Consider the following 14461-nt stretch of genomic DNA (forward strand, 5'->3'; position numbering starts at 1 on the left):
TAATAAATCAACAAACAACAAGTGCTGGTGTGGATGTGGAGAAAAAGGAACCATAAGGGGGCTGTTGGTAGGAATGCCAACTGATACAGCCACTGTGGAAAAACAGTATGGAATTTCCTCAAAAAACTAAAAATTGACTGCCTTTTGACCCAGCAATTCCACTGCTGGGATTATACCCCAAGAATCCTGAAATACCAACTCAAAAGAACCTATGCACCACTATGTTCATAGAAGCATTATTTACAAGAGCCAAGTGCTGGAAACAGCCTAAGTGCCCACCAGTAAATAAGTGGATAAAAAATCTGTGGTACATTTACACAATGGAACACTATGCAGCAGAAAGAAAGAAGAAACTCCTTCATTTTGTGACAGCATGGATAGAACTGGAGAATATTAAGTGAAATAAGCCAGGCGGTAAAAGACAAATACCATATGATCTCACCTATAAGAGGAAACTGACAAAACAAACAAAAAAGGAAATAGAACCAGAGGTATGGAAACAAGGGACAGACTGACAGCAACCAGAGGGGAGGAGGTATGGAGATAAGGGTGGAAAGAAGGGGAAGGAACTAGTCAAGGAAGATGTATAAATTACCCATGGACATGGACAGTAGTGTGGGGATTGACTGAAAAATGAGAGTTGGACTGGGTGGAGGAGGGCAAAGAGGGAAAATTTGGGATAACTGTAATAGAACAACAATGAAATATTTAATTAAAATTAAGTAAATAAATAAATAAATAAGAACTTTTTCAGCACTAGGAAATGCATCCAAGAGAGGACCACATGAAGGAAAACGATAGAGTAGTCCTTGAATTTGAAGCTGAAGGGCTGCATGTCACTGACTCCATCTGGGGAGCGCACAGTCAGAGCTTATAACACATTTATGATTGATTACACCGCTAACTCTGAAATGTGGGACAGATTCCCTTTTCCCCTCAGGGAGTCTCCTTAGGATCAGGAGACCAGAACATTGCTGCTCCAGGAGTTATTCATCAGAGAATGGTAGGAATGTGAAGGACATCTAACTATTCTCCCTGCAGCTTCTTAAAGAAGGGTAACTATTATCAGACTAGCCCTTGGTCATGACTTTTTTGTAACCCCTTTGGCAATAAATTGGCCTTAGACCTAGTTTGAAAAATGGTGGGAAAAAATAGAGAAAAAGGAGAAAGTACGGTTAAGGAAGGAGAGAAGAAAGGAAGGTTATTCTTGCAAATACAAGACAAGAGGAAAAGTAAAGTGTATATTTCTTTATACTCATCATGGAAATTTCCCAAGGTGCCCCTGAGAGGAGCTGCATGGGACCTTGAGGTCAGAGCCTTGTTTATTGGGGGACACACAGAAAGGCTCAATAGGAAATGTAACTTCACTTGGAAGGATGGAGAAGGACCTGTGCTACTTTATTTGTCTCACTCAATTTCTCCACCTGTCTTCCTACTATCTGCTTCCCTTTCACTCATTCATCACATACTAGGGGCACTGTAACAAGTGATACAGACACAAAGAGAAATGAGACCCTGCTTCCTACCCTCAGGGAGCTTGCAGTCAGGTGGGGGAGACAGTAGAATTGTGGTCTGTTACACTACAATGAGAGAAGTGCTTAAGCAGATACAGGGCTTTAGAGCAGCCCAGAGGATGGGGCTCTAACTTAGGGAATGTGGTAAGGAATCACAGGAAGGGGCCTCATTGGGTTCCTCAAGAACAGATTTGTGTGCAAGAGGCTTCCTAGAAAGTAGTCACTTGCCAGGTGTTAAGGGGAGCAGAACTGGGCAGAGGAAGGACACAGTTGCCAAAGAGGCCTCAGCTGATGCTCCAGAGAGGCTGAAGCTATGACTTATTGAGGCAAATGGGCTAGGCCTTGGTGCCCTGCACTGACTACTCAATAGATGTGGGCACTTCCTGGGGAGGGGCATGATCTCAGGCAAGATTGCTCCCTGAGCCAAGGGAATTCCAAGGGAAGGATTCATCTGCAAGCCATCAACAGGCATCAGCTTTAAGGGAGGGGAGGAATGAAGGGGAGAGGAGCAACACAACACAACCTCCATTACAAGAGGCTTTCCAAAAGAGAAGAGATTTAAGCCTTATTTTGGAGTTTGCAAATAGTAACAAAGAGAAAAAAGTGTCCCAGGCAGAAAGAACAGCAATGTGCCAAGGCAAGGGACCTCCAGGAAGTATTGCCCATTTGGAAAATCTACCAGTAATTCAGCACACCAGTGAGACCAGGTGGAAGGCAGGGCCTAAGGATAGGCATGGGGAGAGATGAGCTGAAAAAGCAGGCACACAGATCATAAAGACCCCTGTTTGCTGAAGAGTTTGGATTTTATCTTGGAAATAAGGGAGAAGCCAGTGAAAACTTTTCAATATTGTTTATACAGTTGTTTTCTGATTTATACTCACAAAGTTTGGAAAATGATTTAAGTACAAAGGAGAAAATAAAATACATACATAATTCCACCACCCAGAGATAACCATAATGAACATTTTGATGATTTTTCTTCTGGTATTTTTCTATTTATAGTTGTCTATATCTAGGCAGAGAGAAAGGGGTTTCAAAAACTTGGACAGATTATACCATAGGCACAGCTTTGTATCTTGCTCTTGTGATTTATATCATAAACAACTTTACATCATGAAATGTTTTTCAAATACATGATTTAAATAAGGGCATAGAATTCTATTAATTGGATTTAACTAACGCTTTTCTTATTACTAGACAGTTTGGTTTCTTTCCAGATATTTGGTTGCAACTCTTATCCCTAAGATAAATTCCCAAAAGAAAATCATTGGGTTAAAAGATACAAACACTTTAAGGTTGAGAATACCAATGTAGAAGATTTAGGAGACAAAGCAGGGCACATAGAAATTGCTTATATTTATTTTCTTTGTGTTCTGTTAACTTACCTCTTTGTCTTCAATGGAGCACCAGGGGAGAGATACAAGCTAGTAACAGGGATTTCAGTTAATTGAAGGTTTGTCATGATGATTCTGAGGTTATGACACAAATCCATGGGGGTCGCACAGATGCTCTGACTCTATCTGTGCTGCAAAGACCACCTGAGGTTGTGCCTACTCACCACATCTAAAACATAGTCTGTCCTGGCCCTCGACCAATTGGAATATTCATATTCACTTTTTCCTTCCTGTTGGAAAAAATATAAATGTCCTAAGCCTAACATCAAATGACCTTTAAAGTTCTTCTTCCTGCTGAAACTCTCTGATTGTATCTTGGCAGATGTTCCTAACAAGGGAACTACATTATCAGCAGCACTTTCAACATAGTGTTCTTTCCCTGAAGGCAGACTGATGGAAGAATCTTCAGGCCTTCTATGGACATAGCAAAAATTGTCCCAAAAGCCCTCAAATTTATCTTTGTTTGTGCTACTGCCTATAAATTACTTTCTCATGGGATATGTATGGTTTGAATTACAGAAACAACTCTTCCTTCCCCCACTGGTTTCCAGCCCTTCCCCAGGCTTACAGAATACTTCTTTTTGATGTTCGTATCCTAATTTTAATCCAACTGTTATGTTCTCTTGTTGGTCCCTAGAGCCTACATCAGACATAATTCTCAGGCAATGGGAAGTTAATTTCCGGGAATGTGACCAGTTCCGTTCGTTAGGACCCCTCTGACAATGAGCTCTCTCTGAACAGCCTTCCTGACATGTGTTTATAATCACATGGAGTTATCTCTATGGCACTCAAGTTGCCTTCCCTCTAAAGTGGCCCTTGGGGTGGTGCTCATTCATCTAGGCTGCCCCTGATTTTGTTGTTGTTGTTTAATCTAACATCTCAGAAATCAGAATGGTCTAATGAGAAAAAAAAGCACCAACTTTGTATCAGCAGGTCTAGATTCTTGGCAGAGTTCTGCCACTAACAATCTAGGCAAAAGAGAAGAATTTGCTTCCCATCTACCCATCTTCAGAGTTGTCATGAAGAAAAAACAAAGTAGTGTTCTTCAAAACAGAAAGCAATGTGTATGCTTGCCTAGATGAAGGTGGTATTTTATTGCTGTGATGTCATTTATATGAACAGAGCAAGAAATAATACAGTTCACAAAGAAAATGTCATAATTCAAAATGTTTATTAGGCCCATCAGAAACAAGAGCAGGCGCTTGGAGAACAAAGAAAAACAGAATACAGTGCATGCAGTGAAGGGGTTCTGTTGGGAACCGCCCTGACTGGTATCAGGAGCTGAAACCCCTGCCTAGGCTAAGGCTAAGGGAATGCCCTTGGAACCGTAAGCCAGCAAGGAGACAAAAGCTTATCTCCCTGGCAGGAATGCTGCTTCTGCTGCTTTATTCATAACTGAACCCCCAAAAAAGCTTGGTCGGTTAGCCAAAGACGGGTAAGATTCCCCATGGGGGGAATGACCCTAAGACAGGCACGATCACTTTGGGAGGTCCCCCAAAAGAAGGACTTGGGGGGCTGCAGCAAAAGGGGTTGATGGACCCTCACTCCTCGGCTTTGACATAGCCTGAGTTCTCAGCATCTGGGAGAAAACCTCCTTGTCTCTCGGTTGCCTTAGTTCCCTTGCTCCACCTAAGCCTGAAACAATGACAGGGTGGTGCAGCTCTGTGCTGAAAAGGGCAGATTCCCCGGGTGATCAGGCCTAAGAAAGAACATGTAAATTACTGTGAAACTTTCTTTGTTTAGAGTGCTCTCAGTTGAATGAGAAGGGTCTTAGGAGGAAGTTAGTTTGTTCCTCAAAGTCTTACAGCCTAATGAATACTGTACTTTACCTGAATTATTATGCAAAATTAGCCCAATAGAAGCAGGTATGGATGGTAAATCAGTGCACTCCCCACTGGGGGGGGGGTGGCGATTTCGTCCCTACTTCCCCACAGAAACTATTCTGTCTATGTGCATTTTTTTTCTCGAGTGTTTATCGTCGAGCCGTCCGCAGCTTTCCGTGGTCACTGCTGGCCGGGGACCCACGCATCAGGGTTCAGAGACCAGTTGGAAAACAGACACAAGAACCAATGTTTGTAGTGATGATAAGCACCTTAATGGATGTTGGTATAACATGGTCTGGGGGCACAGAGGAGAAAACAGCTAATCCTGCCAAGAAAGTCAGCAAAAATCAACAGGCAATATTTGAGCAAAGTCTTGAAGGATGAAAAAGACAATGTCTAGGCACATAAATAAGAAAAGAGGGCTTCACTTACAAAACCCCCAAGAAGAAACAGAATACAACCTATTCAGAAAGTCTGTCAGGGTGCAAGGGTGCACCGTATGTGTTAAGAGATAGCAAGGCTGAAGTCTTGTTCTCCTGCTGTGAAATGTTGTATTTGTCCTCTGGGCAAATAGAGCCAGTGACATGCTTTAAGCATGGCTGTATTAGTCCTGGCCCAGGCAAGTAACACATACTGAAATCAGTAATTTAAGAAGAGATTACAGAGGGATTATGTTCAAAAGTCTGGGCAGGGTGTAGGAAAACATGAGAGGGCCTGCTGCCATCCTTACACCTGGAAGGGTGAAGGGAGGAACATGTACTGGAACTTGGACGTGAGAGTCACATGGAGAAGGCTGTGGGACAGGAGCTGTGAGTGTTGGTTGAGGGAGACAGCCAGTGTGCAGTGACTCCAGGGAAGGAGTGAAGGAAATGAATGCCCCTCTCATTGTTCCCACCCCCTCATCTCATCAGTGTCCCCCATTGGCCAAACCCATCAAGAAGCCAGAGGGAAAAGGAGCTTTGGAGGAAGAAGGCAGAGAGGAGTATGGTTCTAGAAGGATAAATGAAAGCTATCTAGCATTAGGCAAGTAACACTAGACTAGAATTGCATGAATCTCATCAGGCAGCAATATGTAGAAAGGAGCCATGGAGGACATGGGAGAAGTAGGATAAAATCCAGGTGAGAAATGATGGGGATTTGATAAGGCAGTGATGGCAGCAGGGAAGGGGTGAAGGGACTCAGAGAATGTTTAAAAGATACATCTAAAAAACTTGATGGTTACTTACTGGTGTATCTAAAAAACCCTTTCTCATACACATACAGTTCATCAGGCAGTAAATAAAACCACAGAGAAGGTGATTCTGTGGGAGATAGCCTGTCATTTCTGATGTCTGAGACCTTTCTTTCTGGAAGTGGTTCATTTTGACGGTGGCATCAGTCCTTGAATTTGAAAGCCAAAACTTATGAAATGTGGTTCCACTCTTGTCAAATATCTTAATATGTATGTACCATCCAAAAAAATGTGGCAATTGTAGTGGGCTCAGCAATGGCCCCTAAAAAGAGACATTATATCCCAGAACCTGTGAATATGCCCTTATTTGGGAAAACAGTCTTTGCAGATGTAATTAAGGATTTTGAGATGAGTTTATTCTGGATTGTCTGATGGACACTAAAACCAATGACAAGTGTACTTATGAGAGATAAAATAGGAGACCACATGGAGACACAGAGAGTGAGGGACATGTGAAGATGAAGGCAGAGGTCGAAGTAAAACAGAGACAAGTGAAGGAACTCCTGGAGTCACCAGAAATTATAAAAGGTGAAGAAAGATTCTGTCCTGGAGCCTTCAGACACCTTGATATCAAACTCCAGAAATGCGAGAGAGTAAGTTCCTATTGTTTAAACCATCCAGTTTGTGGTTATTTGTTATGGCAGCCCTAGAAAACAAATACAGAAATGAACCAAAGGAAACCATATTCTGATGGCATGTCTAGGCTATACACAAGGTGAGTCCAAACTTTAACTTTATTTTTTTCCTGTGTCAAACCTGTTTGATGAGCTGTGGTAGTGCTTGGCTGAAAAAGGTATGTGTTTTAGGTTGATGAAAGCCAGGTAGCAAAGTTTTTAAATTCCATATTTACACCTCCAGATGTACAGAACATTATGTAACGTTCCTGGCACAACCAGGTGAAACCAGTTTACCTGTAGACAACTTCTGAAGTTCATCAACAGTCATCATTTGTACCCAAAGCCATCTTGCCAAGCCACCAGATGAATCTTTGGCTCTGGTCACCATCAACCTGATGCACACCTTTAACTTTAACTGCTAAAACATTTGCCCCAAAATTAAAACACAAGGACAACACTTACTTATTTGATGTCACACATTCTAAAGGCTGCAATTGGCCTCAATGAAATGAAATTGCATTAAAGGCATGTCATCGTAGCCATCTTGAAACGTGCTTCAAAGTAGTACCAAATAGATTAATATCAACTTTCATTTGCCAGCTAAGCTTCATCCCTTTGTGAAAGAACTTTTGAAACACTCTGGTATATAGAGGGACAAGAGATTGCTAGAAAATGTTTTAGTTTTTAGCTTGGGTATGCACATGGTGGTATCACTGAATAAACCAGAGATCCCAGGAGTGAGAATATGTTTGATACGATGGAACAAATTGATGATGGGTACCATTTTGAACATGGTGGATTGTAAGATGCCTGAGATGCCTGTAAGATGCCTACAGGTCTAGATTTCTGGTAGTGATTTGAAATATGTATGAGCTTAGGAGTGAAATTTGAGAGGACATTCCAGATCTTTGTCATTTTCCCTTGAAAAAGCAGAAATTGTTCCTTTTTGATACAGTTCTTTCTAAGTAACATTACCTTATATATCAAACACACAACCTATTTTCATTTCTATATGGCTCAGGATTTCTTACCAAAAGCATGATTTCCATTTGAATACACCTTGCCCCCATGCAGTCAATTGACCCTATTTCTAGATCACAGAGTGTGCCCTTGTTAGTCTAAATCCCCAAGAGTAATTCCAACCTCCTTATTAGAATTGAAAATTGGTCATGTGACCTCATGCTGGCCAATGAGATGGAGAGCTAATGGGTTTCTGGGAAAGGAGAGCCTTTGTTTTTCTGGAAGATGTAATGGAAACCAACTCTCTCTCACTAACTCTCACTATCATACAGAGTAAGGCAGCACTAGCACAGTGCTACTGGCAATCATCCTCTGGCCACAAGGACAGCCAGTCTTGGGATTGAGCCAACACTGCGCACACAGAGATGGAGATAATCTAGGTTCTATGATCACGGATCGACTTCTCCTGAACCAACATATGTCCTTATCACTTAAGCCACTGTCACATTTCCTATTAACTGTCAATGCAAGCACCCTAACCCTGACCAGTGTCTTCTGTCACTTTGTTCCTAAATCAAATTATTACCCCAGACTTCTGTTGGTGAGGTTCCTGTTACTTGTCAGTTGTCATTCCTCAGTGATAAATGAGAAAACATGTGTTAAAGTCCCTGGCATGGAACTTAGCACACACTGGGCACTAGGTAAATGATAGTTCCTGCTCCTTTGTCCTGCTTCACAGTTGTGAGCACTCTCTCTCCCAGACCCCACCACTGTCTCTACAATACTTTGTACACTAGAAGCCAGTTTCCAGCAGCCCTCCAGATGGCTGGATGGCGAGCAGCCTCACTGCCCAGAAGGACTGTAACTGGGAATTCTGTAATCTAAGAACACCAGCGACTGAGCTGCCTTCCTTCTTAGACTGCCAACATGGCCATTCACAGAGATTCTTACTTTCCAAGGGATTCAGATATAGTGTGGTAGGATCAACACCAATACCATTATAAGCTCAGTGAATTTGGTTTCCGATCATTCAGAGCTGCTCAAGATGTTTCACACCTCAGTCATCATTGCCAGTATCAACTCTCACATTGCAGATGTGCAGAAAGACTGATTAACAAAGAATTCTGATTACCAGAACATTCACAGTATTACCGAAGGAGAGACCAACAACTCAGACAAGTAACTTCTTCTGAAAAAGAGACTGTTGGATTTCCCCACCCCTTTACCATGAATGTCTTAGTTTTGGGATTTGGACCATCAGAAGTTGCATAAATCCTCATTTAGAGCAGTGTCTCAAACTTTCTTGAGTTACCACACTGCCCTAGAATGGTCTATTCTATAACACATCCTTCAAAACCTTCTAAAAATGGTTTTGTTTTTGTCCTTTTGCTTTATTGGCTAAAATTCATTCAAATTTGATGTGTGACTCTCACAGGCATCTCATGAGACACTTGAAGACACCTTGGGATATTGGAAAACCAAACACCAAAAACTGGTCTGAGAACCCTAGCCTGGGTGGAAAGTGCCCTACTCATCTTGTTGGTGACTCACTTCTGTGACTCAGTGCTTATCATACAGCACAGCAGCATCCGCTGGGCCTGTCTGTAGCTTACCTCCCTCTGCCTACCTGGAGGGAAATTAGGGATTTGTTAGACAAGGTATACAAAGTGCCTTCAGTTCTTTTGGACATGGGTTATATAAATACAAAGCATTATCATCTCCCAGATGTTAAGGAGCATTCAAATGTAGGGGAAGGAGGGTCAGGAGGGCAAGGAGTGAGATCTTACTTGAGCAAAGATCTTAACTAAAACTCGATTGCCCCCAACACAGCCAAGATCTCGAAACTTGATAAAATGGACAAGATTCTCATAGTTGCTTTACCTATTAAAATTCAAAATTTACCATAAACTTAAAAAAAAAGGAAAATACTGATGTGCCAGTCCAAACTTCTATTAAATCCCCTTTGAACTCTGAAAGACTATAAAGTATCCGGTAATATTTTAATATTTACACTTTCATTTCTCTGCCATATAATCGCCTCAACTTGGACTTTATGCAAATAAGTGAAATCTTCAAACATAAAAATGAAGCCAAGTTACTCACAGAAGGGAAATTCTGTGTCAACCTTCATTACTACACACCAAAAATGTCAGGCACATCCAGTAATTTACTAGAAGCAAGATAAAACCAGCCCACCAGTGCTCAGGAGTTCCCTCTCAATCACATGCAGAGCCAACAAAATACGGAACTTTAAACTCATTTGGAAAATGAGCCTGTGAATTTTTTTCTTGAGCAAATGCCACTGGGTTGACCCCACCTTCAAGTTAAACAGCTAAAACTCAGCTTGTTCTGTTTCCCTTGAGTACTGAGTTCTAAAGGCCACTAGTTTCAAAACATTTTGCCAGAAATAACTTAAAGTCTTTCCTGAACAGACACCAAAGCCTTTGTAATGATGTAGTCATTTCAAATTAACATCCTAACTTAAAATAACTAAATTTGATTTTTGTTTGTGATCAAAATTTATATTGGAACACCTCTGTGGAGGTGAAAGCCAGTACAATTCACCCCAGGCGGGGCATTTACTAGCAAACAAGAATTAGAACAGGAGGTTTAAGTCCAGATGTAAAAAAACCAAGGCTGTTTCTGGAAAGAAAAGTTTATCTACATTGTCAATCATTCTGGGTTCAACTTAAGCCTTGAATGGGGGCGGGGGGACAATGGGTAAGTCTTTTTCTTCCAAAAAATTTTCTTTTCCTGCAAACTTCAGCTAGAAAGTAGCAACCTGAAAGAAAAACATCAGAAGAGAGAAAAGATTACTTGTAAGCCAAAAACTGAAAACCAAAATGTTCTTCCATCTAAGTATATATTTATGTCATGGATACTACTCAGCAATAAATAGGAACCAGCTATGAATACATGCAACAACTTGGATGGACTTCAAGAGCATTCTGGTGAATGAGAAAAGCCAGACTCAATAGGTCATATACCATACAATATCATTTGTGCAGCAGTCTCAAAATGGCAAAGTTACAGAACCAAGTAACAGATTAGTGGTTACTATGAGGTTAAGGATGGTGGGTGAGTATGATTATAAAGGGGCAGCACGGGTGAGATCTCTATGGTGATGGCATAGTTCTATATTTTGATGGCTACAGGAATCTACATATGTGATAACATATTATAGAACTCCATTCACACATTGTACCAATGCAAATATTCAGGTTTGACAAAGAACTATAATTATGTAACAGGTGACCATGAAGGAAACTGGGTGAAGAGTACCTGGGACCACTCTACTATCTTTGCTATCATTACGACTTTTTGCAAATCTATAATTATTCAAAATTAAAAAGTATAGAAAGAGCAAAAAATAATGAGGGAGGGTGTAAAAAAAAAAGAAAAAAAATAACTTGGGATGAATATAGATAATCCCAGAGATGAAAGGTGACAGGAAATAGTCAGAGGAAGGGGCAGCAAGAGTAAATACTAGAGGTTACAGTCAGGCAAGCTGATAACCAAAAACTGTTTGGATTGTAAATTGTAAATGAACTCTGTGGACACAGAAGGGGAAAGATCATTGAACTGTTACTCCTGCATGACAAGGGTAGAAATGAAGCACAGTGAACAAGAAGACAGGAAGGAACTGTGGCAGCAGTAGCTGCAGGAAGGTCCGGTGGGCGTCGGGAGGATTTGGAGGAGGTGGATATAGCAGCTGATACTGCTTAGGATGTGACACACATCAAACGAGAAAAGGAGGATAACTGGGGGAAATGTCTGACCTGGAAAGAAATATTAGGAAGGAAAACACACAATAGAAATTAGTAAGTTGAAAAAGAAGCAAAACTCTGGGGGATGAGCAGAATGCTACTCCAATAATGATAAGTTGATCAAAGAATACATAGGTGGGTCAGAAGAGAAAAGAGCTCACTCAGGTTTGGGAAAATGACAGAAAACAGGTTTTCAGGGAAGACAAATAATGAGCAGCAAAACACAATGACCTCTGGAAAGGCATTCCCTACATGGCTCTAAAAAACCCATATGTGCGGCATTTTTCAGATTTATTTAACAAATAGCTTTGATAGCCTAGTACATACATATCAGGTATACATCTGGACTGATTTTCACTTCAGATAATATGACCTTAATGACCATGCCCTTGTAAAAGTAACAAAAACTTCAGGAGGGTGAATTGCTATGAGAGAGGAAAGAGTTTACAAGCCAAATTTAAGCAAACATCGTGTTATCCCCCAAGGCTATGGATGATATGCAGGGTCAAAAATGTCCTCAAGAACATAAGCAACAAACAATATTAAATAATATTAAAATTTGGAAACTAATACAGTAATTTTAATATTTTGGAATCTGAGATTTAGTGTGATCATAAAGGAATTCTTATCACATGCTGAAAGCCCAAATTTATGATCCCTATGAGAGACACTGGGAAATTCTCAAGAAGGGCAGCCCCTAAAAAAGAGAAGGAAGAAAGATAGTTGACCACTCTTCATGAATAGAGAAGTTAAAAAACAAAAACCAAAACCACTGGTTTCTACCCCAGCTACTAGGTAAATATCAACTGAGAATTCTTTGGAAACATTCACTCAACCATGAGGAAAGAACTGAAGTCATCCTGAAAATGTGGCTGGACAGGAACCCATTTCTCTGCCACCAAGCCCAACCTCCAACCTTGGACAAGAAGGCAGTCAGGTCAGGAAGGAACCTAAAAATTAAGAAATACAATGCATATGGTAAACTTTGCTAGATACTTGTACCCTGATAAATTATATTCCGGCAGCAATACGAAGAAAATCTCATTTTTCTTAACAGTTTTACACAAATATCTTGCAAGAAACAGAGACATGCATTTTTAAGAAGAATGCTTTGATGATCTTGAACGTTGGGCAACCAGGGCCTGTCGGTGGCTGGCACCAAGGACTGAAAAAGGTGAGGAAAAGTTAATATTTTCTGCAAAAGTAACATGGTGGGTAGAGAGACAAAATTCTTAAAAACAAAGAATTTGAGAAGCTACTTTGTGGAGCATTTAAAAGACCCAAAGACCAACAGCTGAGAATAGAATTAGAAAACTGGGAAAAGAAATCTAATAACAATTTGGAAAATAAAGTCTTAGCATTGAAAGATATAAATTTCCTCTTCAGTGTTCCTTATAAAATCTTCAGTAAAATCTGCATTCTCTACTTTGGGGAGTGAATTGTCCATCAGGAGGCTTGCTTCAAAGCTGCACAAGGGAAAAACATAGGCCATAGTGGTTATCTTTTCATTAACTATTAATTATTTAATTTTAGATATGAAGAACCTGAGGAAAACAAAGCACAGGGGAAGAAAAGAGAGGGGTGAGGAAATTGTAGGTTGAGTATCTTCTTTCATGAAATTTTAAAAATTCTTTAGTCACTGTTGGTTTTCAAACAGGCTCTTCTGGGAGAGGTATAATCACCTAAGAGTTGATTTATTTAGACAGAGGGGGAGGGAGGGAGAAAAAGGGAGAGAAACATCAATGTGTGGTTGCCTCTCATGTGCCCCCCACTTGGGACCTGGCCAGAAACCCAGGCATGTGCCTTGACGGGGAATCAAACCGGCAACCCTTTTCACAGGCCAGCAGTCCACTGAGCCACACCAGCCAGGGCTCATCTAAGGTTTATCAAGTGAGTATTTTCTTGCTCCTTTCCTCCAAACCCTCAAGCAGTTTCAAGCATCACCAAGATCCTTTTAAGCTCTATGTTCTTCTCCCCTTCCAGTATCTCAAAACCTTTCCATCCTCCTCAGAAACAAATCTGAGTAACTTTAAAATGATTACATGTATTTCTATTGTTCAGTTGCTGCTTCTCCCTCTGGGCTACCATCTGATTATAGTTCTTCTCTTTGTAAAATATTATGGTTGGCTATTATCACCAGATAATCTCTTTGCCATTGCCTTAAATATTGTTGGCCCTTCTAGGAAGTTAAAAAATGGAAGTGAGTCTGTATCTTTATCCCTTTGCAAATAAATTCTACCACAGGGACAGACTAGATTCTCGTTATTATTTATGCCGCATCCAGACTGTAAGTTTCTTTTTGAACCAAACAGTAAAATAAAATGCAATGCATGAAAGCAATAGGCTGGTCTGTGTCAGTGTCACCACCACACACATCTGTGAAACTGGAGAAGCAGTTGGCAGAGGAGCTTTCCAACAGGAGATAGCAGGCTGGGAAGTGGAACGAGAACAAGCCTTGGAGCAAGAAAGGCCTATTCTTTAATCCTGGTTCTGCCCTTTCTCCTGGCCACTCTCGAGAAAGTGTCTTAACTGCTTGAAAAGTCATTAAAGTAAGGATAAAAGTTGCCTTACAGATAACAAAAACAATAATACAAGCATATAGCTCCTTATCCCCAACCACACAAATATCAATTGATCAGAAAAAAAATTGACACACTGCTCCCCAGCTCATCTATTTTTTTCTCTAAGTCACTCATTTTATGTCCTCTCTCTGCCTCAATCTGCCTCTTGGTTATTTTCGTACTTTCTTCCTCCAGAGAATAATTATTCTCAAAAGAAGCACACAGCTATAATAATTTGCTATAATAATGAATGCTCAAGGCACCCTAAGCGTTGTCATGCTACCTTCTTGGGCAAGGAGAGATGGCAGCGTCAGGTATTATCCAGTGTGGATACTGAGGCAAGAATAACCCCATCAGAGCAGATAGTTGATTTTCCCCCCATTTATCAAACGGGCCTTATGTTCCATGTTCTCCCACACAATACCTCCAAAATAGTCTTGGTAAAATATCTTTCATCATGAATTTCCTGCTCAGAAATAGGCTGGTCACCCCAACCACAAATATTCTATTGATTGTTTCTTCCAGGCTCTCCCTCGATCATCAGCAAGATGATGTTTGCTCTACTCCACAGTAAAACACTAAGGTAAGTGCTAT

This window comes from Phyllostomus hastatus, unplaced genomic scaffold (genome assembly GCF_019186645.2).
Source record: "Phyllostomus hastatus isolate PE091 unplaced genomic scaffold, TTU_PhHast_1.1 phas_contig_524, whole genome shotgun sequence".
NCBI lineage: Eukaryota > Metazoa > Chordata > Mammalia > Chiroptera > Phyllostomidae > Phyllostomus > Phyllostomus hastatus.